We start from the raw sequence: 14,514 nt of genomic DNA on the forward strand, positions 1-14,514 counted from the left end.
TCGAAAGCACGTAAAAAATGCAAGTAGAAAAATAGGGACCACCTTTGGTGGGAAGGTAATAGCGTTCCGTGTGCCTTTGGCATTGAGTCATGCCGGCCACATGACAATGGAGACATCCTTGGGCAGCGCTGTCTCTTCAACTTTGAAACGGAGAGAAGCACCATCCCCTAGAGTCGGGAAAAACTAGCACAGATGTGCGAGAGCAACCTTTACCTTTACCTTTAGCAACCCTGAGAATTTATCTGATGAAGATATAAAAGTCTTTTAATCTAAAATTGATCTTCTGCTGTTGGATTTTTCACAACAACAATTACTCTTCTGACCATGGAAATGAATTTTTGTAAATGATTTTTTATTATGAGTAATTAAAGCACCAGTACTGCATGGCTTTCCTGTGGAATGTTATAAAGCGTTTATTGACATTTTGGCTCATAAACTATATCAACTATCTAATGAGATCTTTGAGAATGGAATTTTATATTTTTTTATCAATGAAGTATATATTACAATCATACCAATGCATGATAAACATCATATATCTGAGAAGGGGGTGGGCAGTACCTAAATTAGATAGATAGATGATAGATAGATAAATAATTATCAATATTGTTCATTAATGTAAATATTAAAAGTTTAGTTGTTTAACGAATAGATTTTAGTAAGCAATGTCTTCAATAGTTAAGAACAAGAATGTTTTATCAAAACTAGACACAGAACAGATATTTAGCTGGCAATATATTTGATTCACTTGAATAAAAATAATAACTGCATTTTCATCAGTATGTGGGGGGGAAATCTTTGGTAAAATTTACGTACAATATATGTATATTACCTGAATAAAAAAATGGATATTCTAAATATGATGCATAATTATAAGGATACATAGTCATAGCATGAAAGCAGTGCATTCAGTTGAAATTATATGATCAAGCCTTAAGACCAAATAAGGGCTTTCTTCCTTGTTTCAGTCCATTTGAGACAGCCTCATCCATGAGATGCAAACTTTTTACTAACAGAAAATTAGACACAAAAAAACCCTCTAGAAAAATTGTTTCATTTAACAATATATCAAATTCTTACATCTACGTGGCGAACAGAGAAGACTATTCAGAATTTTTCACAGAACAGAGCACTAATAAGGTTCTGATAACCTTATTATATGTGATATCACTATTTGTGAGTATATGTGATGTTACTATTATATGGATATATCCTTTTTTTGATATTAAAACTATTTGTATTAAAGACTTTATAGCAGAAGTGAAATCGATTTACCTTCCTTATCAGTTCGGAAGTCAACACGCCACAGTGGTTAAGTTCAGTATTGCAGGCAAACTCTGCCCATAGCCTGGAGTTCAATCTTGATGGGGCTCAAGGTTGACTCAGCCTTCCATCCTTCCAAGATCAGTAAAATGAGGACCCAAATAGTTGAGGGCAAGATGCTTACATTTGTAAACCGCCTAGTGAGCACAGTAAAGCGCTTTGAGGTAGTATATAAGTCTAAAGCAGAGGTGAAATGCAACAGGTTCTGGAGAACCAATGACAGAAATTTTTAGTAGTTCAGAAAACCGGCAAATACCACCTCTGGTTGGCCCCAGAATGGGGTGTGAATGGAGATTTTGCAATATCCTTCCCCAGGAGTGGGAATAGAATGGAGATTTTGCAGTATCCTTCCACTGCCACGCCCACCAAGCCACGCCCACAGAACCGGTAGTAAAAAAAATTGGATTTCACCACTGGTCTAAATGCTATTGCTAGAACCTCCTTGTGATTTCAGAAATCTATTGAAAGGTTCTCAATATGATTCCTAATGTTCCTCTTGAAAATGACGGTTATATGATCAAGACCATATTGTGGAAAGTGCTTGGTTTCTCGCTCTATTCTATTTTTACTTTAAGTTGGAATTTGCACTTGACAAGCTCATGATCTGTTCCACAGCCAGCTTCTGACCACATCTTCGCTGTTCTTACTGAGCTCTTCTACCTCCCTGGCATTTTTCACACTTCTACTGTATCCCAGGAACAATGTCCACCGCCACCACCCCTATGAGAGAGCACAGAGGATTGTGTGTGTGTGAGAGAGAGAGATCTGCTTTTATCAAGAGCCAAACATCAGAAGATTGATTGATTGATCGATTGATTTTTAGATTTTTATCCTGCCTTATTACTTTATAAATAATTCAGGATGGAGAACATACGTAATAGTCTTTCCTCCTGTTTTTCCTCACAACAACCACTCTGTGAGGTGGGTTGGACTGATAGTGAATGGCCCAAAGTCACTCAGCCAGCTTTCATATCTAAGATGGAAGTAGAACTCAAAGCCTCCTGGTTTTAGCCTTGTGCCTTAACCACTAGACCAAACTGGCCATGTATTACCGTAATTCCTGTGGTGAAAGTTCAAGACTTTATGTCACCTTGAGTAAAAACATCTACCAAGCAGAGAACCCAGATTCCTGAGCTGTTTTTGACTTCAATTGTGCAAATCTAAAGAAGTGGTTTGTTGGCAGATGTAGCAAAACCAGCCATCCATGGAATTCCTATCCCCAAATGGTAGATCGTCTCCTACATGTACATGCTGTGGGAACATAATACCAAGTTTCAATTACTCATATATTCTCAAATTTGTGGAGCAAGGAGAGAAGAGATAGATCCTTGTTTCCTATAGCGTAGGATTAAAGCAAACAGATATTTTGGCATGCAGGCTCTTCTGCAGTATCTGTGTTCTGCTGAAATGGAGAGTCATTTGAGATTGTAACTGAGACTCTTCCAAGTTAGTGGTGTTTTCCCCATTCGACCTCTCTGCCTTGGTAAGGAAATATTGCAGATGGCTTGTCAAGAATTATTATGGACTATTCAGTGATGGATGCATTTAAAAGGACGCATGCTAAAGGCTCAGGTGCTCCTTTTTGCTGCTGAAGCCGAAGCATATTTTTTTTTGCAAGCTTCTGCAACGGAATCCATTGAACCTGCATTATGCAGGAACTGAAAATGCGAGCGACCCACTCACTCAATTTATGGTACAACACCAATTACTTTTACTTGAACTCTACTATTGCTCATTTGCTCATTTGCACTCCAGTGGATTAGCAAAACAAATGCTAATTGCTCATTTTTCTGAAACCATTGTTAAGTTTAACTACTGAGACTATTACAATATATAACATAAGCCTGAGCTAATCATTTTTGTATCTACACTGATGCTGAGAAATACTCAAGGGACCCGATTCAATGTAGGTTTTATTTTAAATATATATATATTTCCCTAAACAAACCCAGAAATTCAGAATTCGTTTATAAATCCTTAGTAAGACCACACTTAGAGTACTGCATCCAGTTTGGGTCACCATATTATAAAAAAGATGTTGAGAAGAAGAGTGCAAAATAAAGCAATAAATATTAATAGAGGACTAGAGACTAAAACTTATGAAGAACAGTTGCAGGAACTAGGTTTGTCTAGTCTAGTGAAAAGAAGGACCAGGGGTGACATGATAGCAGTGTTACTATATTTGAGGGGCTGCCACAAAGAAGAGGGGATCAGCCCATTTTCCAAAGCACCAGAAAGCAAGACAAGAAACAATGGCTAGAAACTAATCAAGGAGAGAAGCAACTTAGAATTAAGAAGAAATTTCCTAGCGGTGAGAACAACTGACCAGTGGAATGGCTTGCCTTCAGAAGTTGTGTGTGCTCCATCACTGGAGGTTTTTAAAAAGATAGTGGACAGCCACCTGTCTGGAACGGTATAGGGTCGTGATGGCGAACCTATGGCACGCATGCCAGAGGTGGTACGCAGCGCCTTCTCTGTGGGCACGCGCACTGTCGCCAGCTGCTCTTCTGTTTCTGGCACGCACATGCGCACTGGCCAGCTGGTTTTTGCGGGCGCCGGAGTGCTGGAAAACAGCTTGAAAATGGCCCCAAAACAGCCTGATAATGGCCCCCAAAACAACCCAAAAACTGGCATGTGCACGCCGACAAACTGGTCTTCAGGTTTCCAGCGCTCCGGCGCTTGTGCGTGTGTTCTGGTTTGGGCACTCGGTGTTGAAAAGGTTTGCATATCACTGGTATAGGGTCTCTTGCTTGAGCACGGGTTGGACTAGAAGACCTCCAAGATCCCTCCCAGTTTGGTTGTTCTGCTAAAATTTAAGTCCTATGAACTCAGAAAAAGCTACTTCTTAAACAAAATACGTGGGAGGATCAGATCATCTACATCAATAAGTATTCCACATAATGATAATGAATCATATGCTGTACATAAAAAAGCCACCAATGTGAAAGGAATTAATGCAGATTAATGTTAGAAGGTCTCAAAAGGGGATCATATGATCCTGGGACGCTGCAACCATCATAAATATGAACCAGTTGCCAAGCACCCAAATTTTGATTATGCGACGATGGGGATGCTGCAATGGTTATACATGTGAAAAATGGCCATAAGTCACTTTTTTTCAATACTGTTGTAGCTTTGAATGGTCACTAAACAAACTGTTGTAAGTTGAGGAGTGCCTGTATGAGCAACCTCAGATATGGCTGGAAGCAAAGAAACTGTGGGAACCTCTTGCTGAAGGTGAAAGAAGAAAGTGCAAAGGCCAGACTGCAGCTCAGCACCAACTCCCCCTCCTCCTTGGGGTTACAATAACAGGCCAAGTCAACCCAATGCAAACAGGCAAAGAAGTTGTTGAAAAACTTGCAAGCCTTATCTTCTTACCCTCCCAAATTTACAGGGATCATGATAAAAGCTATGGAATAAAAGCTACTTGGGGAGAAAGATATGACACAGCTAGACAAAATATAAACCAGCAGAGACATCACAGTGACAATAACAGGATCTAAGTCAAAGCCTTGGTTTTCTAGGTTATAAGATATAGATATGTTGAGCTGAGATAACTGACTATCAAAAAAGCTGAATGAGAAAAAAAAGATGCGTTTGAATTATACTGCTGGAGAAAATTCTTGATAATACCTTGGACTGCAAGAACAACGTATTGTTCCATACTAGATGAAGTAAAGCCATACTAAATATTATATATATATATATATATATATATATATATATATATATATATATATATATATATATATATATATATATATATATATGATATATGATATATATATATATATATATATATATATATATATATATATATTTGTTTTCTGAGGTTTTCGCGGTGTTTGTATGTAGATCTTTGGTTATTAAGCACGGCTGAAGCCTAAAGATGACGAATGAGACTTCGTCGAAACGCCGCCAAGACACTTCCAATTTTACGTGGAGAAAATCTGAATAACCAAAGATCTATATATATATACATATATATACATATATATACATATACATATATATATATATATATATATGTTGCGAAGTCTCATTCGTCATCTTCAGGCTTCAACTTCGTGCTTCTGGGAGCACATTGCTCCCAGAAGCACGGCTGAAGCCTGAAGATGACGAATGAGACTTCGTCGAAACGCCGCCAAGACACTTCCAATTTTACGCGAGAAAACCCGAATAACCAAAGACCTACATACAAACACCAAAAACCTCAGAAAACATATATATATATATATATATATATATATATATATATGTTCAGAGAACCGGTAAATACCACTTCTGACCGATCCCATCTATTCTCTGCCTCCCTAGTCCCAGCTGATCGGGAGGAAATGGGTATTTTGCAGTATTCTCCCCCTGGAGTAGGGAGGGAATGGAGATTTTATAGTATCCTTCCCCTGCCACGCCCACCAAGCAATGCCCACAGAACCAGTACTAAAATTTTTGAATCTCACAACTGATACATACATATATACATACATACATACATACATATATACAGTATGAGGGAGGGAGGGAGGGAGAGAGAGAATGAATGCTGCCATTGGGCTAGGTCAAAGTGCGTTAGGACCAAGATTAAATAAATTCATAGTCCCTAAGGTAGAAATGTTCATGAGTGCCTTCCCCCGCCAGCTGTAATGCACAGTTATGATCATTCAATCCCTTAAGAAATTAAAGCTTTTTCATGACATCTACAAGCAACTGACTTACTCCACTTTAGAGCAGAATCAGCTTTAGGACTCCATTTTACTCACTGGAGTTCTAAATGGAAGCAGCTCTAAGGTAGCTTCATCCAACTGGAAGTCCTCTACATATGGAGAATTCCCAGCTGCTGTGGTCATTATCCCTCTGGAAGCCACAAGCTTAGAAAAGAGTGTCCCAGAATCATTTCCCATTCCTGACCTATATTTCACAGAGGTGGCATTCATTCATTTTACCCACTGCCACTTGAGGACCAGAATTTGAAACCAAATCCTGTGAGAATCACATATTTAACGTATCTAGATTACGGGTTAACATATTTGTTAGTCCAGATTCTGGCTTTTTAAATCTATGACGGGAACGTGCCTCATCCTCCGTAAGTGAAAGGTACTTGCAAGTCACGTCTGCACTGATCATGCTGGAGACGCCTCACGCTATTTATACATTTGGAACAATTCACCACCTAATGCTTTCCCTGGTAAATAAATGCTCACACTGCCTGAAATGGATGCCGTTTTTCCAGAGGACCGAGGTTACACACTAAGGGTCAGCTTGGAAAGACCGATGCCAAAGCTATGCAGCTGTTTCTCTCACTCAGTCACAGCCTACATTTATGGAACATGGGAAACTCGCTTGTACTCCAAATCCCAAAGTAAGCATATTATATTCAAAAGGTCCCTGGCAATAGCCCAGTTCTCCTACATGATCCAGGAAACATGGGTGCTAGAACACGGGTCTCCAACCTTGGCAACTTTAAGACTTGTGGACTTCAACTCCCAGAGTTCCTCAGCCAGCAAAGCTCAGCCAGCAAAGACCCCTGTGCTAGAAAGAACATCCATCTTTTCCTTGCGGAACATGCCTAACCCTTCTTTTTCTAGTCATTTTCCCCAACACTCCCTTCTTTATGCAGGTCTCGAAACTATTTGGTCAGGTGAGCGCAGCTTGGAATACTTACAGAGGTACAACAGCTTTTCAAAGAAATGTTTCAGGAAAAAAATTGAATGGAAGAACTCCATTACTGCCCAGCTCTACCGCCTCTAATCTTTTCCGTCTTGAAAATTTGCAGAATAAGGGGAACCTAATCAGCTTGTTACATACAATTGCAATATGCATAAATAAATTGGGGTATCAAAACCAATACCTGGTGTGGAACTTTTGCTTGTTTGTCTGTGAAGAGGCGTGTCTGATATGAGACCTGCCCACTGGTAAAGTACATTGCAAGAAGCCTACAAATTATATGATTTGCTATATTTTTCAAAGACGCACCTTAGTTTTTGGGGAGGAAAATAAGAAAAAAGCTGATTGACAGGTGGATTGGCCTCCCGGAATACCCCCAATCAGCTGTTCCCAGAGGTGAATTTTAGCAACAGGTTCCTTGGTTGTGAGCTCTGTGCCTTGCTTTTTTTGGCTTTTTTTTCTGCCATTGAAAGCCTCCGAAACAGAGCTTCAGAAAAAAAGCCTCTGAAGCTCTATTTGGGGGCTTCTTTTCTGAAGCTTCATTTCTGATGCTTTTTTCCACCTCTGAAACCTCCATTTGAGAAGCTGGGCAGGGCTACATTCGGAGTATAAGATGCACCCAGATTTTCACCCTCTCTTTTGGGGGAAAAAGGTACGTCATATACTCCGAAAAATATGGTAAATCAGGGGTCCCCAACCCCCAGGCCGTGGCCCACTACCAGGCCACAGCCCATTTAGAACAAGGCCAAAGAAGCGGCAGTTGAGACCTCACACAGCTCCACTTGCACACGCAGCTTCACTTGCGCACACAGCAAGCAGGTGAATACGTGCGCAGTGTCAATTCCATTTATGTGAACAGGGGATACATGTACCCACAAATGGAACTGTGTGCAAATGCGCTTGCTCACCTGCTGCTCGTGCAGAACCACCATCCCCTCTCCCCATCCCCGGTCTGTAAAGCTGGAAAGATTGGAGACCACTGATCTAAATAGTGATCTCAGGTGGTTGAAAGTTGAGAAGAAGGATGGGGGAAGACTTTTGAAAGAGAGAGGGGGGAACGGGGGAGAGGGAGAGAGAGAGGGAGAGAGAGATCAGCAGGCTCAGGAGAATTGGCAATATGAAAAACATTAAGCCTTTTTAAGAACCCAAAAGAGGTGAGCCATACACTCAAAACCAAGCAACCAACAGCTTGGTAACCGAGCACACTCAATGACTTGCAGAAGTTGCAGAATGCCTGTATTTCATTTTCAGCTCACTTTTTACTATTTCCCGTTACCACATTCCTGTGTACAAGTTAAGTTAGCATGTGGGTAATCCACAAAAACACATGCCACAATCGTTATGTTAATCCCTACAGAAGCCACAAGAATCCCTGACAGGATTAAAAACTGGTTCACACATTAAGGCATGACCAAAATTTTATAGCACAGTGGCTGATTTTATACATCCAAACCCAAAGTCCCCATAGGATGCCTTAATGTAATATATGAAAAGCATTTCACTGCAACAAATTTGTATGGTGAATCCCTCAGAAGTAAGGCTTAACAATAAATTGTGGATGGGGGAAACATACAAAATAAAAAACTAAGGGAGGGTTGATTTTTGTCTCACTCTTAGATCATTATGGTTGGCAATAGTGGGTTTAATAGTCCAGAATCTTTGATATTTTGTCTTGGAAGAGAATGGCATTTTTATCATGAATAAAACCACTCTCGTTGGGATCTGTTGTTTCCATGTATGACAATGACTGCAATACATTATTTTGATATCAGTCCCTCTCATTTATTTAAGATCTTATTTATCAGTCAAAGGTAGTCAGCTTACAAAAATTGTGTGTTGAAATAAGAAACATTACAACAGTGATTACATCCATATTACCAACATTAGAAGTTGACAACAGGTATTTGGAGCCCAGCTTTTAAACAGAACCGTTTCTAAGTGGCTGAGCAGAATGTTCCCACTTTCTTTTTAAAAATATTTATCGTAAGTTCATCCAGTTCACAGTAATTTCATTAAATCCATAAACCTTCATCATTAGAAACACATCTCAATGTGGGTTTATTCAGTTTATATCTACTAGGGCATGGGACTATATGACCTGTGGAAGACAAGGTATAAAAAAGGTAAAGGTTCCCCTCGCACATATGTCCTAGTTGTTCCTGACTGTAGGGGGTGATGCTCATCTCCGTTTCAAAGCTGAAGAGCCAGCGCTGTCTAAAGACGTCTCCTTGGACATGTGGCCGGCATGACTAAATGCCAAAGGCGCACGGAACACTGTTACCTGCCCACCAAAGGTGGTTCCTATTTTTCTACTTGCATTTTTTACGTGCTTTCAAACTGCTAGGTTGACAGAAGCTGGGACAAATAACAGGAGCTCACCCCGTTACGTGGCACTAGGGATTCGAACCGCTGAACTGCCGATTTTTTGATTGACAAGCTCAGCCTCTTAGCCACTGAGCCACCACATCCCTATAACCTGCATCCAAAAACGGCACTTCCCTGAAAACAAAAGATAGATGCAATCATCCCTGGAGCTAGCTAGGTTTTACTGGGAATTTGCGCCCAAGGAGACCTAATTTGCAGCATCCATTAGTTCTAACTAGAAAGAATCAGAATCATAGTTCTGGAGCTCCACAAGGACTTTAGACTGAACCTCTTGCATTAACAAAACCTCAATACCCCTCCATCTCTGAGGCATCAGTGATTATACCATTATTTTTTCTTCTTTTTAAATATAGTTTGATTTTGTTAATGCTAGGTGAGATTAATCTATCACCCAAAGATGGAAGGAAAGGCTGATTCATGGAGCCACATGCCACTATGCTACAATTTAGGACTTTGCATTATTGAAATCATTTTGGTTTTTGGCGTTTTTAATCATTTATGTTCCAAAAAAGAGAACATATTGCGATTGCCCTATTTTTCACACATTGGAGATAACCAAGTAGGAATCAGGTGAGGTATTCCCTGGAAAACAGGTCGCAGCAGCAAAAACTAGCAGATATCATATGCAACTTTTTGTCAATTTTGGTGTATTCCTGAACAGCATCTGTAGCTTCCTTCAGAGGGCCCCCAGTGATAAAATCTTACATAACGGATTATTGGAATTAAATTTAACTTTGACTTAGGTTTGATTTTTTCCCCCTGTAATGGGAATGTTTGTTCTGTCATGTTAACCAGAGAAGCCCAAAATATTTCCATACCTTCTTATATGCTAAGATATCAATTGCAGACAATGAAAGAAAAGCTCCTGAGATACATAGCCATTATCCTACAATGGCATTTTGATAACAGCTTTTGCAGAAGTGCGATGGGACAAATTTACATAAGTATCAGTTGGATAGCTTGTGCCCAAAGCAGAAAGACTATATATGAAGAGGCATTGCAAAATGGTATTTATTAAAAGAAGACATCCTGGAATAATCATATCTAACACTTCGGTGTCATTTGAACTAATTGCTCAGTTATTTCTTAGTATCCATTGCTCTATACTGTTAATATCTAATTTTACCACAAAACTGTACTATATGTTATACACAGCAAGTATATACGTGTGACATTAAAGAATGTACTGTATCATATACAGAACAACCCATTCTTTTATATCACACATATATACCCTACTTAATTTCTTGTTCTTTTCTTGGGAATATTATCTTAAAATGATTACACTTGGCAAATACCGCAAACATTTTCTAGACAAAATTAACTTGATCAAAATGAGAAAAGGGAAAGTCTAGCAACTGAGAACGTGGCAAAAAAATAAAAAATAAACCCATTCCTCCCTGCTTCCACTGAGAAAATTTTGCCCTAGCTCATAGAGTTATTAAATCCCATCTGGCGGTTCTTTCAGTAAAATATGAAAGCAGAAATAGCACTGTTACATTGAAGTTAGGAAATTAAGATTGGGCCCCTTCCCCTTTTTTCTGTGGTTAAATGCCTTATCTTGCACAATCTACACCCAATTGACAAAGGTTTTGTAGGTGTTCAAAAGGAAGGCAGTGGAAATTTGGAAGGGTAAGCAAGTCTTGGCTAGCCCTTGGATCCTTAATTATTCACTGATAGTGATATCTAATGTACACTGCTTTGCCAGTGTCCCAGTTTTCCAGCTGTAGACATATGATATTGCCATCATTTTTCATGTCAAATGTCCTTCTTTTGCAAGATAAATGGGTGTTTGTTCAGCTATCTCATGTAGGCTGCCTTTAAGAGTGGTTTGGGGATGTCAGGGACTCCTGAAGAGGATGGCATGATTTATTTATTTATTTGCTAACCGTACTTTATGCTGCCACATTTAAAAGATGATTCTTAGCTAGAACCAAATGATTTCATTTTGTCACAGCTGAGGTAGATGACATGGACACATATCTCCCTTCCCAGGATACCCAAGCAGGAACATACTCCCTATCCCACCTGACTTTTGAAAATAAATTAAATTTTGAAAGCAAATTAAATTAAATTAAATTAAATTGTAAGGTGCTCTGAATCATTGACTGAGATGAGCGACTGTAGAAATTGAATTAAAAAATAAATAGGAATCTAATACGTAGCAAAGCCAAGTGCTATCAATTAACATTTTCCTATCTCTATTTATAGCAAGGATATAAGGAGCCAGAAACTCCTGGCATAGAGAGAGCCTTCTGGGAGTGATGAGTCCACCTTCTCTGTTTTATGATGAGATGTCACCCCTGTGAGGTAGGCCAGCTGGTGAAACTAGCACAGCAGGGATCCCAAAAATGCTGTTTATTATTGTAGGGTACCATTTCAAGGTTATTAACAGGGACTTGGAAACCTGTCCAAGTTTCTCTCTGTCTCAACTTTCTACTCAACAAAATCAAGGCAGGATAATGTTGAGTTTCTCTCTGACACTGTCTGATTTCTCATCAGGAGTGAGCCATCTTTTCTCAAAGACTGCCCTCCCCCACCATTGCAGATTTTTAATATTCCAAATTAATCTGGCCATCCTCCCCCACCAAAAGAAATTTGTGTGGTTGCAAAAAGTAAGTTAAAATACACACCAGATTCCAGACCATTTTCAAGCTCCGTGGAAAACATGGGTGTAACACAGTGGTGAAATGTAAAATTTGTTACTACTGGTTCTGTGGACATGGCTTGCAGAGGGCGTAATGTGACTGGGTGGGCATGGCCAACTTTTTTTTTTTTACTTTTAAAAGCATTTTTTCTACCACCTCTTCGGCTGAAGAGAAAAAAATGCTTTTAAAAGGCTCCTCTGACGATCCCAGCTGATCCCAGTGAGAGGCTTTTCTTTTCTTTTAAAAGCATTTTTTTTGCCTCTGACGATCCCAGCTGAGCCGCACAATCATCAGAGGCTTTTTTTTTTACTTTTAAAAGCATTTTTTCAGCCAAAGAAAAAATGCTTTTAAAAGTAAAAAAAGAAAATCCTCTAATTATCATGTGGCCCAGCTGGGCATGGAGGGGGGCAGGGAATTTTGCTACCGGTTCTCCGAACCACCCGCTGCCATTGATACCAGACCAGGTGATCCAGTCCGAACCGGGAGCATTTCACCCCTGGTGTAACATTTTAAAAAGATTTAAAGTCTTTTATCTTTTACAAAAGAGAAGCAAGTGACCACTTATAGAAAATCCTCTTGTCCAATATACACTTTGAAGGGGGTTCTTGGGTGATGGGAAGGGGGGTAATTTTATCAGCTTTTAAAAATTAAGTTAATTTTTAAAAATAATCCATTAAAATTAATTTTATTTAAAAGTTTAAAATAAATTTATTAAGTTGAAATTTACATATAAATAAAAATGATTTTTAGATCTAATAGCATAAAGGGTTTTCAGGGTTTTTGTAGAACTTTTGAATTCTAGTTATTTTTATTTTACATCTGTCCTTGGTTTTTCTATTATTATTGTAAGCTGTTTAGTAAAGCTTGATCATATGCCAGCAAGTGTCAGAAATAAAATTATTTCATTTTTCCTTACCAATATATGAAAACAGCAAAATACGGTGTTTTTTTAATTAAGTACTGGTAAGTACTTTACAAGCAGCTCTTAACATTCTCATAAAGAAGTGTTGTTTATCCCATCTTTTTGCTTTCTGTGGGATAGACAATGAACAACGAATAATGGAAGCTACTGGAAAATATATAGGATATCTATGTACTTGCCAAGAATCTCTCCTGCAACAAAATTCAAAAGAAGGCTGCCCCATTATATGCTACTGTTTGCTTACCATTTAAATGTTGAACTAGAAATGTTGAAATAGTCCTACTGCATATACAGTAATATCTCTGCTTGTAATTTTCTCCAGTCAATGAAGAAAGTGGTATGCTCAATACCGTTAGATTTTCAGCTAAAAGAATCATTTGCATTTGATCATACTTAAAAAATAAAATATGATTGCTATGAATGATTCTGTTAGTTGAAAAACTTACCCTATGAAGAATCCATGGATAATTTAAGTATTTAGTTATTACTGGCTATATTGTTAACAACCATATTTTAATTAGGACTTTCAAAAAATAGAAAAGCTCTTTTGTGTTTGCTGTACTCAGTTATTGAATTGCCTTTACTTACACATATTCAGTCTCTACACATGAAATCCCTATCTGATTTCTAGAATAAGCAATAGAGCCGTAAGATTTCTTGTAGGAAATAAAGCGATCTCTTTCTTATTTTGTCTTTTTCTAGCAGAGACCCGAAACAACTAGCAACAAGGCCCTCTCTCCTGAATCTGAGGGTGAAAAAAAAAAGAATGTATCCTTACATTCAGGTAATTCAGTACATGCCTGGGCAAGATATGATTAAATCACATATATATTCTTGAGGCCTTTGAAATACAATCACAGCCCTTTGTTAGAAAATACAAAGCTTCAGGTCATTCACATTGCTAGCTGAACTCGCAAAAATCTTTTAGCACTCAGGAATTACAGAACAGGAATGGATACTTAAGAGATCTTTGATTCCAAACCACATCTCCACACTTACGGCCGTGTAGCTTATTGTGGCAATATATATATAGACTATAAAAGATCAAACTAAAAGACAAGTCATGTAGATTTGTTATATAACAGCTTCAACTTACAAGGTGGGGACAGCACTGTGATTTCCTATACTGTAACTTTGAAAACCTTTCATTATTTGCTGTGAGTGTAGTGGTTAACGCATTAGGTTAGAGATCATAAGTTGTAGTCCCACCTCAGACAAAAAGGCAGCCGGGTGACCTCCGGCCATTCACTTTCTCTCAGCTCTAGAAATAAGACAATGGCAAACCACTTTTGAAAAACCTTGCCAAGAAAAAGTACGGGGACTTGTCTAGGCAGTTGCCAGGAATGAAAAAATGACTTAAAGAACCAAAACCAAAACAAAATACCTAGCTGAATTGCTGAGGCAATAAAATGTTTATTTAGGTTTTAACCATTTTGATATTTAATTCCATTTCAGTAATCAAGGCCCAAGTATAGATGAAGGTGTGTGGTTCTTGTGAAAAGGTAGCAATCAACAACTGAATGGGTGTGTATCAGTGGTGAAATCTAAATTTCTTTCCTACCGGTTCTGTGG

This window comes from Ahaetulla prasina, chromosome 1, assembly GCF_028640845.1.
Source record: "Ahaetulla prasina isolate Xishuangbanna chromosome 1, ASM2864084v1, whole genome shotgun sequence".
NCBI classification, from domain to species: domain Eukaryota; kingdom Metazoa; phylum Chordata; class Lepidosauria; order Squamata; family Colubridae; genus Ahaetulla; species Ahaetulla prasina.